This window comes from Podarcis cretensis (genome assembly GCF_951804945.1).
Source record: "Podarcis cretensis genome assembly, chromosome: 10".
Lineage (NCBI taxonomy): Eukaryota > Metazoa > Chordata > Lepidosauria > Squamata > Lacertidae > Podarcis > Podarcis cretensis.
Window position 1 is genome coordinate 61,784,858 of NC_137179.1, and position 14,611 is coordinate 61,799,468.

The 14,611-nt window shown below is 45.0% G+C and overlaps 1 protein-coding gene across 10 annotated transcripts in view; it reads right to left on the reverse strand.

Annotated features, from left to right (window-relative positions):
• PANX2 (pannexin 2) overlaps positions 1 to 14,611 on the reverse strand; it is a 58,269-nt gene that overhangs the window by 22,702 nt on the left and 20,956 nt on the right. For 5 of the 10 annotated variants that reach the window (XM_079994210.1, XM_079994207.1, XM_079994208.1 and 2 more), the window contains exon 2: positions 946 to 1,002. The exons of 3 other annotated variants lie outside the window; for them this stretch is intronic. The gene's annotated coding sequence lies outside the window, so the exon portion shown is untranslated. Of the gene's footprint in view, positions 1 to 945; positions 1,003 to 14,611 lie in introns of those variants that run through there. 2 more of the 10 variants (XM_079994209.1, XM_079994205.1) reach the window with 2 other exon arrangements.

Here is a 14,611-nt window from a genome sequence, read left to right on the forward strand (position 1 = left end):
CAGGGCTTCCAACTGAGTGCAGGAAGCTCCTGCAGCCAATCGGAAGCCGTAACTTGGTTTTTGAACGTTTTCGGAAGTCGAACAGACTTCTGGAACAGATTCCATACAAGAACCAAGGTAAGACTGTATTCTGTTGGGAGCCACCCAAAGTGGCTGGGGAGGCCCAGTCAGATGGGCAGGGTATAGGTATTTATTTATTTATTTATTTATTTATCTATCTATTTATTTATTTATTTAAAGTTGTTGGGGCTGCCTTGGATGTGTATAAGCAGTAACACACTGGGTTGTATTCTGACCTAAGTCCACTGAATTCAATGCATCTATTCTGAGTGTGATTAAGTCAGACACTAACCCAATGTCTATCTGCATACCTCTGGCAACCAGAAAGGTAACTAATATAGAGCCACACTGAAATTGTTTTGGAAAGATCTTGAGCTTTCTCATCAATTCTCTTCCAAAAGATCAGTCCACTGAAGCTGCCGTTCTATATCAAACACTTACTTGGGAGTAGGCCGGCCCCAATGAGACGGTCATGAATGATTGCTGAGTAAATATGCATAGGAACAGTCTGCACGAGAGTGAATAGGAATATCTGAGGTTCAGATATACTACCAGTATCAAGGAAATCCTTAATACTATATTTTAATTCTGGGTTAGCTAACCCCCAGCTTGGAGGTTTAGTCTACAGTTTTGAAACACAGTTCAGATGAGGAGGTGCAGGCTGTTTTCGTGTGTGTGTGTGTGTGTGTGTGTGTGTGTGTACATGTGAGACTATGGGATGCCCACTGCCAACATGTGACCCTCCCACCCAAGGGTTGGTCAAGGTGCCCCATTCAAACAGATGTACTAAACTTAACACATTGAAAAGTACAAGTTAAGCAGGAGAGATTACATATTGGGGATTAAACAAAAGACCGAAAATGACTCATCAGTCATATAACTTACTGTCTCCTCCATTACTTCTTTAGCAGGAGAGTGGTGGAGGGCTGCAGTGGGGAACTGCTAAGAGACAGAAAAATACAGTATTCATGAGCTTATTTGGGTGTAATCAAGCCATTTTGAGCGGATGTCATGAGAAAGCCAGAGAGGGCTATGGATTAATCTGTACACTGCCACCTGGCTTTTCTGCTGTCTTAAAAACAAAAAAACCCAACTGGAATATTTGGGGAAGAGAAAAGGATCTATAGAAGAAGAAGACGAAAAGTGCAATCTTTGCTGGAAGTCAGATACCGTTATCACTTTTGAAATATACAACTCAATATTATATAAGCTACCCTTTGAAAAGGATCTATCCTTAAGCCTCTTAAAGGGCATCTGAGAGATGCTGTAATTCCAGATGAGTAACCAGTGGTGGAGGTTAACAACCCCTCCTCCTTTCATTCAGGTGCCAGGGCTGCTGCGAAATGAAACCGTCCCATGATCCGATGATGAATCATTCCGTTTGCAAGCCCCGTGAACTTAGACACAAGCAAGCAGCTTCCACATTCAGAAACCACAGTCATAGCAGTCCACAGAAAGATGCAACAGACTGAAAGAACTGGAGCAAGAACCCCATAAGCCCGGCATGGTCAAACTTGGCCCTCCAGCTGTTTTGGGACTACAGTTCCCATCATCCCTGACCACTGGTCCTGTTAGCTAGGGATGATGGGAGTTGTAGTCCCAAAACATATGGAGGGCAAAGCTTGGCCATGTCTGCCATAAGCAATCAAAGAACTCATTCCAATCCCTAACTGGCAATATATTCCATGATGCACTGAGTCTTCATACTAGGTCAAGGGAATACTTAGATTACAATCCCATGCACTCTTACCTGAGAGGAAATCCCACTGAACGTATTCCCAAGTAGACATGCACGGGATAGCACCATTAAACTGTTCCTAGCTATTTCCTTGCTGCTCTTGCCATGGGGGGAAAGCAAGACAGGAAATGTGTATCAGGTGATGAGAAGATCTGGAAGCGAGTCAAATCTCAACACTATTTGGAAACGTAAGGGACCCTGACTATTAGGTCCAGTCGTGACGGACTCTGGGGTTGCGGCGCTCATCTTGCTTTATAGGCTGAGGTAGCCAGCGTACAGCTTCTGGGTCATGTGGCCAGCATGACTAAGCCGCTTCTGGCAAACCAGAGCAGCACATGGAAACGCTGTTTACCTTCCCGCTGTAGTGGTACCTATTTATCTACTTGCACTTTGATGTGCTTTCGAACTGCTAGGTTGGCAGGAGCTGGGACCGAGCAACGGGAGCTCACCCTGTCACGGGGATTTGAACCGCCAACCTTCTGATCGGCAAGTCCTAGGCTCTGTGGTTTAACCCACAGCGCCACCTGCGTCCCATTATTTGGAAACGAGAGATCCTCTAATCCTGAATATTGAAACTCTTGGCTTGAAAGTCCTGTTTTTCAAACTATCAACGTTGGAGGGAATTCTTTCCACCTTGACTGGTCTGCTTTAAGCCCTCTTCCCCCCGTGCGTTGTATACAATTCTGGGGCAAGTTTTAGAAAGCTTTATAGCGGTAGTCTTCTTCCTTTTCAAACCCAAGAACCAAGTACCCATCTGGGGAGCCACTTCTTAATTTATCATTGTATACTTGCATGTTAATAGTGCTGCAGTTGTGACCCACCTCAGACCAAACTGTGACCCAACAGAGGCTTCCAACCCACCAAGTTGGAAGACCATTGCTCTACAGTGCGTGGAAAGTATACGGCAGGTAACTGGCCCTCACTGTTGCACTGTGCAACTTGAAAGTGTGTCCTAAAACACAGATGTCAACAGAAGTGTAGTGGTCCTGGGTTGCAGGGGATCCAAGATCCATTACTATTTCTGCAGCCTGGTCCCAGCATGGTTCCTGCCTCCAGCATCCTAAAAAGTACCAGGCACTCCGGATTGGCTCTTAGGGTTACTCTGGAGAAAGCACACAGTTTTTCTGTATGCTCCAGAGCTAACCATTTAGGAACAATGAAAACACAAGCACACACAGGTCTGGTTTACCAAACACAATGCATTCCGTGGAAACCTTTCATTAGGCAAGTGTCATATAACGAGTCCACAATTTCCATTATTTCCTATGGAAATATTTCTAATGCAGGATTTGTTTGCTTTCCTTCTACTCCCTCCATGTTTTCTTCCTGAAATGGCTGCAGCCAACCAGAAAAAGTAGAAAACTGATCTGTCCAAATGCTCTTGCTCTCTGATTTGTCCAGGGTCCACTGTCTCTCCATGGCTTCTGCCCCAAAATGGCTGTCGCCAACCAGCAAAGCACAACGAACAAGGAAGTAATGAAACTGGTTGTTTGGATAAGTGAATCTGCAGTGTATAGCAAGGTTTGGCCATAATTATTTTCGTGTGGGTAAGTGAATTTTTGGATAGTGAGTGTGCAGATAGCAGGACCTGAGTGAAATTAGGTTTCAAGAGAATGGTGTACAATTTTTTTGTAATGTACAACAGTACTTAAAGCAAAATACAACTGAAATCATTCCAAAAGAAGATACTGAAATCCCCAAACCATTTACTCATGTACGCACATAGAACAGAGCTAACTGAAAGGTGACACACATGGAGATATACATTGATCATTGCAATGATTACCTAATTACAATGTATAATTGTAAGTTTATTGTATAATCTTAGAAGGAGTGTGTGGCTGTGACTATTATGAAGGTACACCTGAATTTCCCACTCTACTATTACCCATCACAAATCTGCAGGGTCAGAATGGAAGTCTGGATAGCACTGGATAGCACCCACAGGGATTTATGTGAGGGCAACCCAGTGAATTTGGAAAACTGGGAAATATGGGCAATCACAAAGTCAGCTAATTATGAGGCTTTCCTGGCAGTGAAATGTATTATTATTATTATTATTATTATTATTATTATTATTATACGTTATATGTAGGGCTGCCTCTGAAGACAGTTCAGAAATTTTAGCAAGTGCAGAATTCAGCGGCCAGGTTGCTCACCGGAGCAAGACGGTTTGAGCATATTACACTAATCCTGGTCCGACTGCACTGGCTACCAATTAGTTTCCGGGCCCAATTCAAAGTGCCAGTTTTGACCTATAAAGCCTTAAACGGCTCAGAACCACAATACCTCAAGGACTGCCTCTTTCCATATGAACCTAGCCGGACCCTGAGATCATCTCCTGAGGCCCTCCTTCGTGTGCCTTCTCCTCGAGAGGTCCGGAAGGTAGCAACACGAGAACGGGGCCTTTTCTGCAATGGCTCCCCGTCTATGGAATGCTCTCCCCAGGGAAGTTCGCCTGGCGCCTTCATTATACATCTTTAGATGCCAGGCAAAACCTTTCCTGGCCTTTGGTTGACCTGATTGACATGCTATACCAGGCTTCCTCAACCTCGGCCCTCCAGATGTTTTGAGACTACAATTCCCATCATCCCTGACCACTAGTCCTGCTAGCTAGGGATCATGGGAGTTGTAGGCCAAAAACATCTGGAGGGCTGAGGTTTAGGAAGCCTGTGCTATACCCTTTTAAAATGTGGCTCTTTGGGGGGGGGTTATTGGGTTATTGTTTTTATTTTTATATATTGTGATCTTTTCTGTGAACCATCTGAGACCTCCGGGTATAGGGCGGCATATAATTTGATGATGATGATGATGATGATGATGATGATGATGACACCACCCTCCATCTGAAAATCACAGTGCAGTTCACAGATAGTGGTCATATTCCTCAATGGCGCCATAGATAGAGAAGGGTGATTAACAATGGAGATCAATAAGGAGCTGGATAAAAATACAGTGGTACCTCGGGTTACATATGCTTCAGGTTACATATGCTTACCTGTCAGAGCTGCCTCTAGGTCCCAGCTCACAGAGGACCAACGCTAGGCTGTCGTAATGTACAAAAGTCTTTATTGAAGTTCAATTTCCATTTCAAAGCCGCAGCGCGCAGCCCTACATCTTAAACCCTAGATCGGCGAAGTCCCGTCTGAATCTCCTCCCCTCTTACACCAGTTTAAGATCCTCGCCCTGCTCCACCTTTTCCGCTGCTCTCTTCTCCTCTGGGTCCTTCTGCCCGCTGGGGCATGCCCCTTTCTGGACTCCTCAGACGCTGAGTCGCTTAGCTCCTCCCCCTGCCTCCGGCGGGCTTTAGGACCCGGTTCCCAATCCTCATTCTCTGCTGTCCCGCGCTCCTGTACATTTGAACTTGCCTCTCGCGCCAACCCAGTGACCTTCCTCCTGACCGTTACACTACTTCTGTCACTGCTTCCCTCTTCCGGGATACTGGCCGGATCTGACCTCCCCTCCGTTGTCTGACTCTCCGATGGAGGCGTGGTCAGCCCTGACTCCTCTCCTCTCCCTGCTGGGGGAGACGCTACTCCCGATACCTGTGACTCTTCCCCCCCACTATGCTCTGGTGGGGAAGCTGGTCCTGATTTCCAACTGCTGCTCTGGGAGTCCCCGCTGGCCCCTTGCTTCTGGGGTGTCCCCCTTGGGACCCCCCTTGCCCTGGCCACCGGCGCCCCCTTCTGTGAATCTTCCGATTCGCTGGAGAGGCTCATGGAATCTCTCGGGCCACTGTCATCTTCTCCTACGCTGCCCTCAGATTCTTCCCCTTCGCTCTCCATCTCCCCTCTTCCCTGTGCTTCTGCTCCTGAACCCCTGACATTACCACTGTACTGAAGATAGTACAGAAGATAGCCCCTGGATAATTAAGCAGTATCTTTTTAAAAGCATGATGTTGCTCCTGAAATAAGCACACTTCCCTCTTAATGTCTCTACACCAAATCTAAAATGTTGCTACAGTTCAGAGCCAAGCCCAACAATTTGCTGGCATTAATTGTGCATGAAAACTGGACCATGCCCACTTAGGCAATTAATTGTTTTCAAACCTTTGCCCTCTCAAATTCAATTGCTTGTCCTGGCGCACAGGAAAACAAAATGTTCACTTCATCTTTACCTTTGGGAATGTTTGCGCCAGCTGCTCCTATTCTGAAGCTGCTCTGTGCCCGGAATGTTATTTATTTGCTTGTAACACTTTGTCCCCGGGAACTGAAAATGGTCAGTCAATTTGTTCCGGCGACCATGCCAGAGTCACACATTTTGATGGGCTACCTGAAGGATGCCACACTCAATATTCTCTGCAGGCCCTTCCAACACTCAACAAAGAAACAAAAAACTAGAGGCAATAATTTTCTGCTTGGAGCTTCTAATTCCTCTACTAATTTTGAGGGCCAAGCATTCCAGCTATTGAAAGTTGCTTCATAACCCAATACAGTGGTACCTCGGGTTACAGACGCTTCAGGTTACAGACTTCGCTAACCCAGAAATAGTACCTCGGGTTAAGAACTTTGCTTCAGGATGAGAACAGAAATTGTGTGGCAGCAGCAGGAGGCCCCATTAGCTGAAGTGGTACCTCAGGTTAAGAACAGTTTCAGGATAAGAACGGACCTCCGGAACAAATTAAGTTCTTAACCAGAGGTACCACTGTACTGTAATCTACAGCTATTTTATACTCTTTTTTTTTAAAGAGTCCTTTTTAATATTTCCAGGGGAAAACAATGAGTTGGGACATCTTAGTGCAGCTATTGAAAAGTTTTGAATAAACTTATATACTGGCGATAGTCACAGCCTACCCACAGCATTTTGTACCAGCTGGAGTCTTTCAGTATCATAATGGTCAAGTCTTGGGATTATACTATACAGTACAGTCATACCTCGGAAGTCGAATGGAATCTGTTCTGGAAGTCTGTTCAACTTCCAAAACGTTCAAAAACCATGGTGTGGCTTCCAACTGGCTGCGGGAAGCTCCTGCAGCCAATCGGAAGCCACATCGGATGTTCGGGTTCCAAAGAACGTTCGCAAATCGGAACACTCACTTCCAGGTTTGCAGCGTTCGGGAGCCAAAATGTTCGACTCGCAGGGCGTTCGGGATCCAAGGTACGACTGTATGCTACAGTTTGACATGTTTCTCAAAGCAGCTTCTACAGCGAGCCGTTCCTAATTCATCTCTAGCCAAGGTGCAAACACCTTTGCCTAGGCCAGCAGTGGTGTCTAAGCTTTTTTCAAAGAGGGCCAGATTTGATGAAGTGAAGGGCCGTGAAGTTGTTAACCTTTTTTAGGATTGAAGTTGTTGAGGTGTTTTTTTTATAGGATTTTACCTCAGGAAATAAACTGCCACAGGGGCCGGATTAAACCAACCAGCGGGCCAGATTAGGCCCCCGAAACGGACTTTGGACATGCCTGAGGTGGGGGGTAAAGACATCCCTGTCCCATCAACGCCCCCTTAGTGTGTGTACAAGCAGAAACAAATCTGACCCGAATGAAGCTGTGTTGATGTGAGCACCCGGAAGGAAAGAGCTGTGAAATTCCCCATGAATAAAACAACTACATTGCGCTCAAAGGCTGTAATATGAGCACATCCTAAATTAAAATAGAACTCAGTCTGCTGCCAGAAGGCTGTGTATCTTTTAGTTATTACGTTTTTCTTCAGTTCAGAAGCCTGCATATTCTTACATTGACGGAAAATGGTTTAACGGAAGGCCCCACAACTTAACTCTTGCTACTTTGCCATCTCCGCTGCTGCCCCACAAAAACCAACCAAGGGATTAATGTGAGCACCTAAAAGGTTTCCCTACAAACCCAAACGATGTGTTGAATCAGTAATTTTCAGTGGGCTGTATGATTCACTTTCTAAAAGCTCGGGGGGTGTTTGTGCTATGGTCATTGAAGCTGAAAACGTACTGCTTTTCAATGCCTCAATGCAGATTCACACAACATTAATAGCTATTCATAAAGAGACAATAATTTCCATATCATATCCCATTGCTGTTCCCAGCCAACCCTATTCCCCGGTACAAAATGGTCACGGAAACTCAGCTCTTCTAAATATACTTATATCCGCAAATACATTTATATTTCATGTTCATATGATTTTTTTAAGAAACAATAAGTTACTCTGGTAGCAATTTAATATTGCATGTTCAAAAAGCTACTGCCTTGTTTTCAATGGATACAATAGCTTCAGAAAGTTAGAGGGATATAAGGACACTTTGCATTTTCTGTACATTATCTTGTAATCCTTACAACAGCCTTGAAAGGGAGACCAGGATTACTATTCCTACATTGCGGATTGGTGACCTAGCGAGTACACAGCAGAAACAAGGTTCAAAGTGGCGTTGAGACGAAAATGAAACCACACTTACACCACAAATCCGCTCCACTTCCCAGTGGGGAGGAGTTGCGGTGGACCATGTGGCCACCCACTCCCCTCTGGGGGCAGGGGATGAAGTCTCGCATCCCCCGGAGGTTCCCAGCCATGTCATTCGCCTGCCAGCCAATCCGCTGGCTGGGGGGCGTGGCCGGGCCCCATTTAAACTGAGGTGTGAGCCAGAGCGCTTCTTCTTGGCTCACTTCCTCAATCTCCCACCCTCCCTCCCTATTTTCAGGTTTCGAATTTGGCCTTGCTATAGACCTCGGTTGGTCGCCATTGAGGGGCCTGGTAGGAGTTTTTCCACTTGGCAAATTGGCATGGGCCATTTGGTTTTTGCCTGCCTCATAGCAATCGTCACAACTTTGTAAGGTTTTGCGGTTAGGCATTGGTTGATCTTATGATGGGGGAGGCGAGGTGTGGCCATCACCTGCCCCTCCAAGCTTAAGGGTATTCTGTTAAAGGAATCCGGGGTGTGGATCTTGTCCGAAATCCAGGGTTGGGCTAGGGATATGACACTGTCGGAGTTGCGCTCGACCGAGCGACTCTTCCGGAATTGCCTCTGATGTGATTAACGACCTTAGCCTCTGATAAGCCTCCAGACACATTCCCCATTACTCAGAGTATCCAGCACAGGGAAGGACGAGAAGTTTGAGCTACATGGCTAAAGGGTTTTATTACTAAGCTACGCAGACAGAAAAGAAATGCATCCTCTCTCTGTGAGACCAGAGAGCAACCGAAAAACAAAGGAACAGGAAACCAGTGACATCACATCTGTCTTCTGTCTTCCGTGAGACTTCCAACAGTCTGGAATCCCAGGAATGCAAACAGAGTCCTGTGACTCCAAGAGCACTGCACAGTGGCAACACAGAGAAACTAACATCCACGACCTCGTCGGGAACCCAGAGGGAGCTCAAGTTGGTTCGCATCGATGGGGCTCCCCCTATTGGTGGTTGACCCTTACAGGACTCCCTGCATGGCGGGCAGGAGTCAGATATAGTCGGGTCAATTCCAATGCCTAAGCCAATACCGCTCACATTCTGTAACCAATAAAGTTGTGGCCTAAATTTGCCCAATAACATTAACCTAATATCTGTGTCCTTGTGTCTTATTCATCAATGAGGGGGTCTCGACACGCAATACATGTGTTAAATCTTCAAGGTTACCACAAGACTTTGGGTTGCTTTAGCTGCACAGTTATCCCTCTGGAAATTGCCACTTAAAAAGAGAGAAGAGAAAAGAAAAGAGACCCTTTTATAGTTTGCAGCCTATTGCATTTCTATATCCTCCAGCAAAAGGTGGGAAGGGGGAACCTGGAATCCTTCAGAATGCCTGAAGGTCTACACAGATATGGAGGAAATCAATAAGGGCAGGGCTATAACTTGGTGGTGGAGCATCTGTCTTGAACTCAGAAGGTCCTAGGTTCAATCCCTGACATTTCCAGGAAGGGTGGATTTGATTTGATTTAAATCAAATTGATTTAAATCACTAGTCAGTAAGACTTGATTCAAATCATTTTTTTATGGAAAGACTCATTCCTACTGGTATAATCTTAATATTTACAACCAGATGAAGATTTCAGAGTAGTTTTTACAGTTATATCAAAAATTACTAATTTGGTTATACTATTAGAAATACATTTACAGATAATTATGAAATTATTGTGAGGTTCATGAAGTTAACTGTTTATATTTGGACAACTTATCTGCTGTGCTTTATTGGAAAGAGAAAAATAATCATTTCCTTAACAACAATTTAAACAATCTATTTAACCAAAACAATAACATTATAGCATACATATCCATGCTTGTTTACTGATGTGGTTAAACAATTAGAAAAAAACTTTGAGTTCTAGCACATATGAAAAACTTAAAACAAATCCTTATTTCCTTATTTATGAAAATGTAACTTAAATAGAAAACTATCTTTAGAAAGATTTTTCCTCCAAAAGCATTTTATTTTAAAAATCTGATTTAAATTTTAAAAAAATCCGATTTAAATAACAAAAATCTGTTTTTTGATTTTCTTTTTAAAAATCATTGATTTTTATCCACCCTGGACTGCAGTCTGGAACCCTGGACAACCTCTGCCAATCAGTGTAGGCAACACTGAGCTAAATAAACCAATGGTCTGATTCGTCTTAATCCAGTTTCTTATGTTCCAGTGATGACAAGTGATTACTGTGCTTTATCCACCTGCCATGAAATCCTTCGAGCTAAAACCAACCCCAGCGCCTTCAGGTAGACTTCTGAGGCTGAAGCATAATAGGCAAGGACATGTTAATTTTAAAGAGTCATGACAAAGGGGACCACTTGTAAGAACTCAGGGCAACGGCACCAAACCACAAGGAGACCGCGTGCCAGTAACAGGGCAGAGAAAGGGCAAAAGAAGGCCGACACCCAAAGACTTGGTTTTCACAGAGGTAGGAAATCTGGAGGTTCGGAGTACGTTGTCAGCAGTATGCTGATGACACACAGCTCTGCTTCTCCTTTGCATCTGTAGGTGAAGCAGTGGAAGTGCTGGACCAGTGGCTTGCCTCGATAATGGACTGGATGAGAGCCAACAAACTGGAGCTCAATCCAGATAACACCGAGGCACTGTTAGTGGGTGGTTCCCTAGACCGGATGGGTGGGAGATCGCCTGCTCTTGATGGGTTTAGACTTCCCCTAAAGGAGCAGGTTTGTAGCTTGGGGGTACTCCTGGATCTTGAAAGACCTACATTGGCTCCCAGTACGTTTCCGAGCACAATTAGAAGTGTTGGTGCTGACCTTTAAAGCCCTAAATGGCCTCGGTCCAGTATATCTGAAGTAGCGTCTCCACCCCCATCATTCTACTCGGACACTGAGGTCCAGCGCCAAGGGCCTTCTGGCAGTTCCCTCACTGCGAGAAGCCAAGTTACAGGGAAGCAGGCAGAGGGCCTTCTTGGTAGTGGCACCCGCCCTGTGGAACGCCCTCCCACCAGATGTCAAAGAGAAAAACAACTACCAGACTTTTAGAAGACACCTGAAGGCAGCCCTGTTTAGGGAAGCTTTTAATGTTTGATGCATTCCTGTATTTTAATATTTTGTTGGAAGCCGCCCAGAGTGGCTGGGGAAGCGGGGTATAAATAATAAATTGTTGTTGTTGTTGTTGTTCGCTCAAGGCTCAGGTGGCCTCAGTGGCCCGGAGTGTCTTCTATTAGCTTCGACTGGCGGCCCAGCTACGCCTCTACCTGGACAGGGATAGCCTAACTACTGTTGTCTATGCTCTGGTAACCTCAAGGCTAGATTACTGCAATGCGTCATACGTAGGGCTATCTCTGAAGACAGTTCTGAAACTTCAGCAAGTGCAGAATTCAGTGGCCGGGTTGCTCACCGGAGCAAGACGGTTTGAGCATATTATACGGATCCTGGTCCGACTGTACTGGCTACCAATTAGTTTCCGGGCCCAATTCAAAGTGCTGGTTCTGACCTATAAAGCCTTAAACGGCTCAGAACCACAATACCTCAAGGACCGCCTCTTTCCATATGAACCTAACCGGAGCCTGAGATCATCTCCTGAGGCCCTCCTTCATGTGGCCCCTCCTCAAGAGGTCCGGAGGGTGGCAAAACGAGAACGGGGCCTTCTCTGCAGTGGCTCCCCATCTGTGGAATGTTCTCCCCAGCAAAGTTCACCTGGCTCCTTCATTATACACCTTTAGGCACCAGGCAAAAACGTTCCTTTTTAACCAGGCCTTTGGTTGACCTGATTGACATCCTATGCTTTTTAAAAATGTGGTTTTTGGGGGAGGGGGTGTTCATTGGGTTATTTTTTTAATTTTAATTTTACATATTGTGATCTTTTCTGTGAACCGCCCTGAGACCACCGGGTATAGGGCGGTATATAAATTTAACAAGTAAATCAATCAATCTGTGTCTGGGCTGGACTCTGTGTGGGAGGGGTCTCATGTGACCGAATGCTCCTCTGTACCAAAGCGCTCCTCTGCTCAGAAAAGTAGGTGCCAAGGGAGCAAGGGGCGCTAGGAACCCAGAAAGCAAAACTGAGATACCTAGTGTGGCGATCACACAGGGTCCCCAGACGTTTAACGGTCTATTGATCCCTGTGCCACCACTATGCTCGCTTCCCCGCTGCCACAACCCGTTACTCTCTGGTAAAACACTGAGTCCAGACAGTTGTTAAAAGTGAACCAAAAATCCGACCTGACCAGAAGAGTCTGCGACCAGAAGGAGGAGGAATACCAGGAGGAATGGAAGAAATTTAAAGACTATTTAGCCAAATATGTCAAGATAACTTAAATAGAATTACCGTATTTTTCGCTCTATAACACGCACCCGACCATAACACACACGTAGTTTTTAGAGGAGGAAAATAAGAAAAAAAAATATTCTAAACGAAACAGTGGATATATGATTTTTGTGGTTCATGCTGTGGCCACAGACATGTGATCTGACAGTGAGTTTGGAGTAGCCCAATGCAAAAATCCTGAGGATCCATGTGGATCCATGCTTTGTAACCACGTTTTTGCACCACTGTGGCCCCAGGCAACAGTGGGTGCGTGATTTTTTTGGTGCAAGATGTAGCCATGGACATGCTATGGGATCTGATGGTGAATTTGGGGTGACCCAGTGCAAAAATCCTGAGGATCCATGTGGATCCGTGCTTTGTAACCACGTTTTAATTGGGGAAGGAAGGAAAAGCACTCAAGGGACAAGGGACATGCGTGGGGTGTGTGGAGAAGGATGCTGCTAATAATGAAGAAGAGGGGTATAAGGGGAGAAGGCTCCTCTCCCCTCCCGCTTTGCTCCTTTAAAGAAGCAGGCTCTCTGTCCCTCTCTCCTCCCCACTCCGCGGCTCTTCTCCCGCTTTGCTGTTTCAAAGCGAGCCACGGAGGAGGGAAGGAAGGGGAACCATGGATCCTCTGCTCACGACTGCAGCAGATCCCCTCTGCCACCTGCAGGCATTCGCTCCATAACACGCACAGACATTTCCCCTTACTTTCTAGGAGGAAAAAAGTGAGTGTTATGGTGCAAAAAATACGGTACTTGCAAGTATCAGACTGGCCTAGGATTCAAATATGTGATGTTATAGAATAATATGTTTAAAGTTAAAATGAAAAGAAAGAAAGAGGTTAATTGACTAAGTAAATTTTAGGTGAAATTAGTTTTGGAAAACTGCTACAATGATATATATGGAAATTCAGCCAGGGGACTCGAGGAAGTCACCCAACAATATTAACAAAAGTGGAATTATTACAGTTAGGACTTATGTTTGCTTGTTGTTTTGTTGTTGTTTTCTTTTTGTATTTGTTGATGTTTGTCATAAATTTGGAAAATTAATTTAAAAAAATTGGGGGGAAAAGTGAACCATTTTTTTTTTTTACAAACATTAACAAGTTTATGATTTCTCAGATAATATTCCTGTCAGTATCTTAACTTTAGTTTCTTTACCGGCCTATACTTTCCTAATACCTTCTGACTGATCTCAACTGTTTGACTGACTCTTCTTAACAAATTTCTCTCACACTCTCACACCAGACTAGCCCAACCCACAGACTTATCTTCTTTGTCTCTTCCAACTCCAGACTGTCTTCTCAACCACCCTAACTCTAACTCCTCCCAAAAAACCCCTCTGTGCTTAAACCTTATACACAGTTAACTCTGCCCCTTGGGTTCCCATTGGTTAGTCATTTTACAATTAGCTAACCCTTTCCTTATGAACCCGGTATGATGTCACACTTTTAGGAGGGCAAACGACACACCTAGGAACAGAGGGATGGCAAGCAGTGCTCTGTGAAGAACAAAAAGCAAGGGCAGCTTATTTGCAAAGGTAGCGCAGCATCTCTGGGGAGAATGGGAGTCACTCGCCCCATTGCACTCCCTCGGCAGCTGCAGCAAAAATACAACCATGCGCTTCAAGAATGGAAGAGGCAAAGTCTCTGGGAGCAGCTGGACATTGTGCATCCTGTTGTTTTTTGAGGGGAAGAGATCTCGAAATAAAATTTCGAGCATGTTTGTAATTGTGGTTCTGGGGAGCAAAATTCTAGCCGCTTTCTGTTCATTATGCCCCCCACTTCAAAACCCTCTGGTTGGTGGTTCCACTGAGGCCATGGACTCCACTTTCAACTGCTTTTTCACGGAGGACTAAGTTGGATAGTACATCTTCCTCTCAAACTGTTCCAGTTTACCATTCCGCCTTCCACAGTGTTTCTGGCCACTCCTCCCCTACCCACTAATCACATTCTGGTGCTAAGCAGACGCTTGCAGATATAATAAATAAGCAATAACTGATACTGTAATTGAGAGTCTTCAAAGAACGCCTCGTGCCAAAATACTACATTTTGTTGTAATTCTTGCAACAAGAACCCGGTAAAGTAGAGCAGTGCGATTACACAGGATCAAGACTGTTGCTGCACAACGCACCAAAACTTTAGAAGAGATCTACCTGCACTTTGGGAGAGTGGAGAAAAT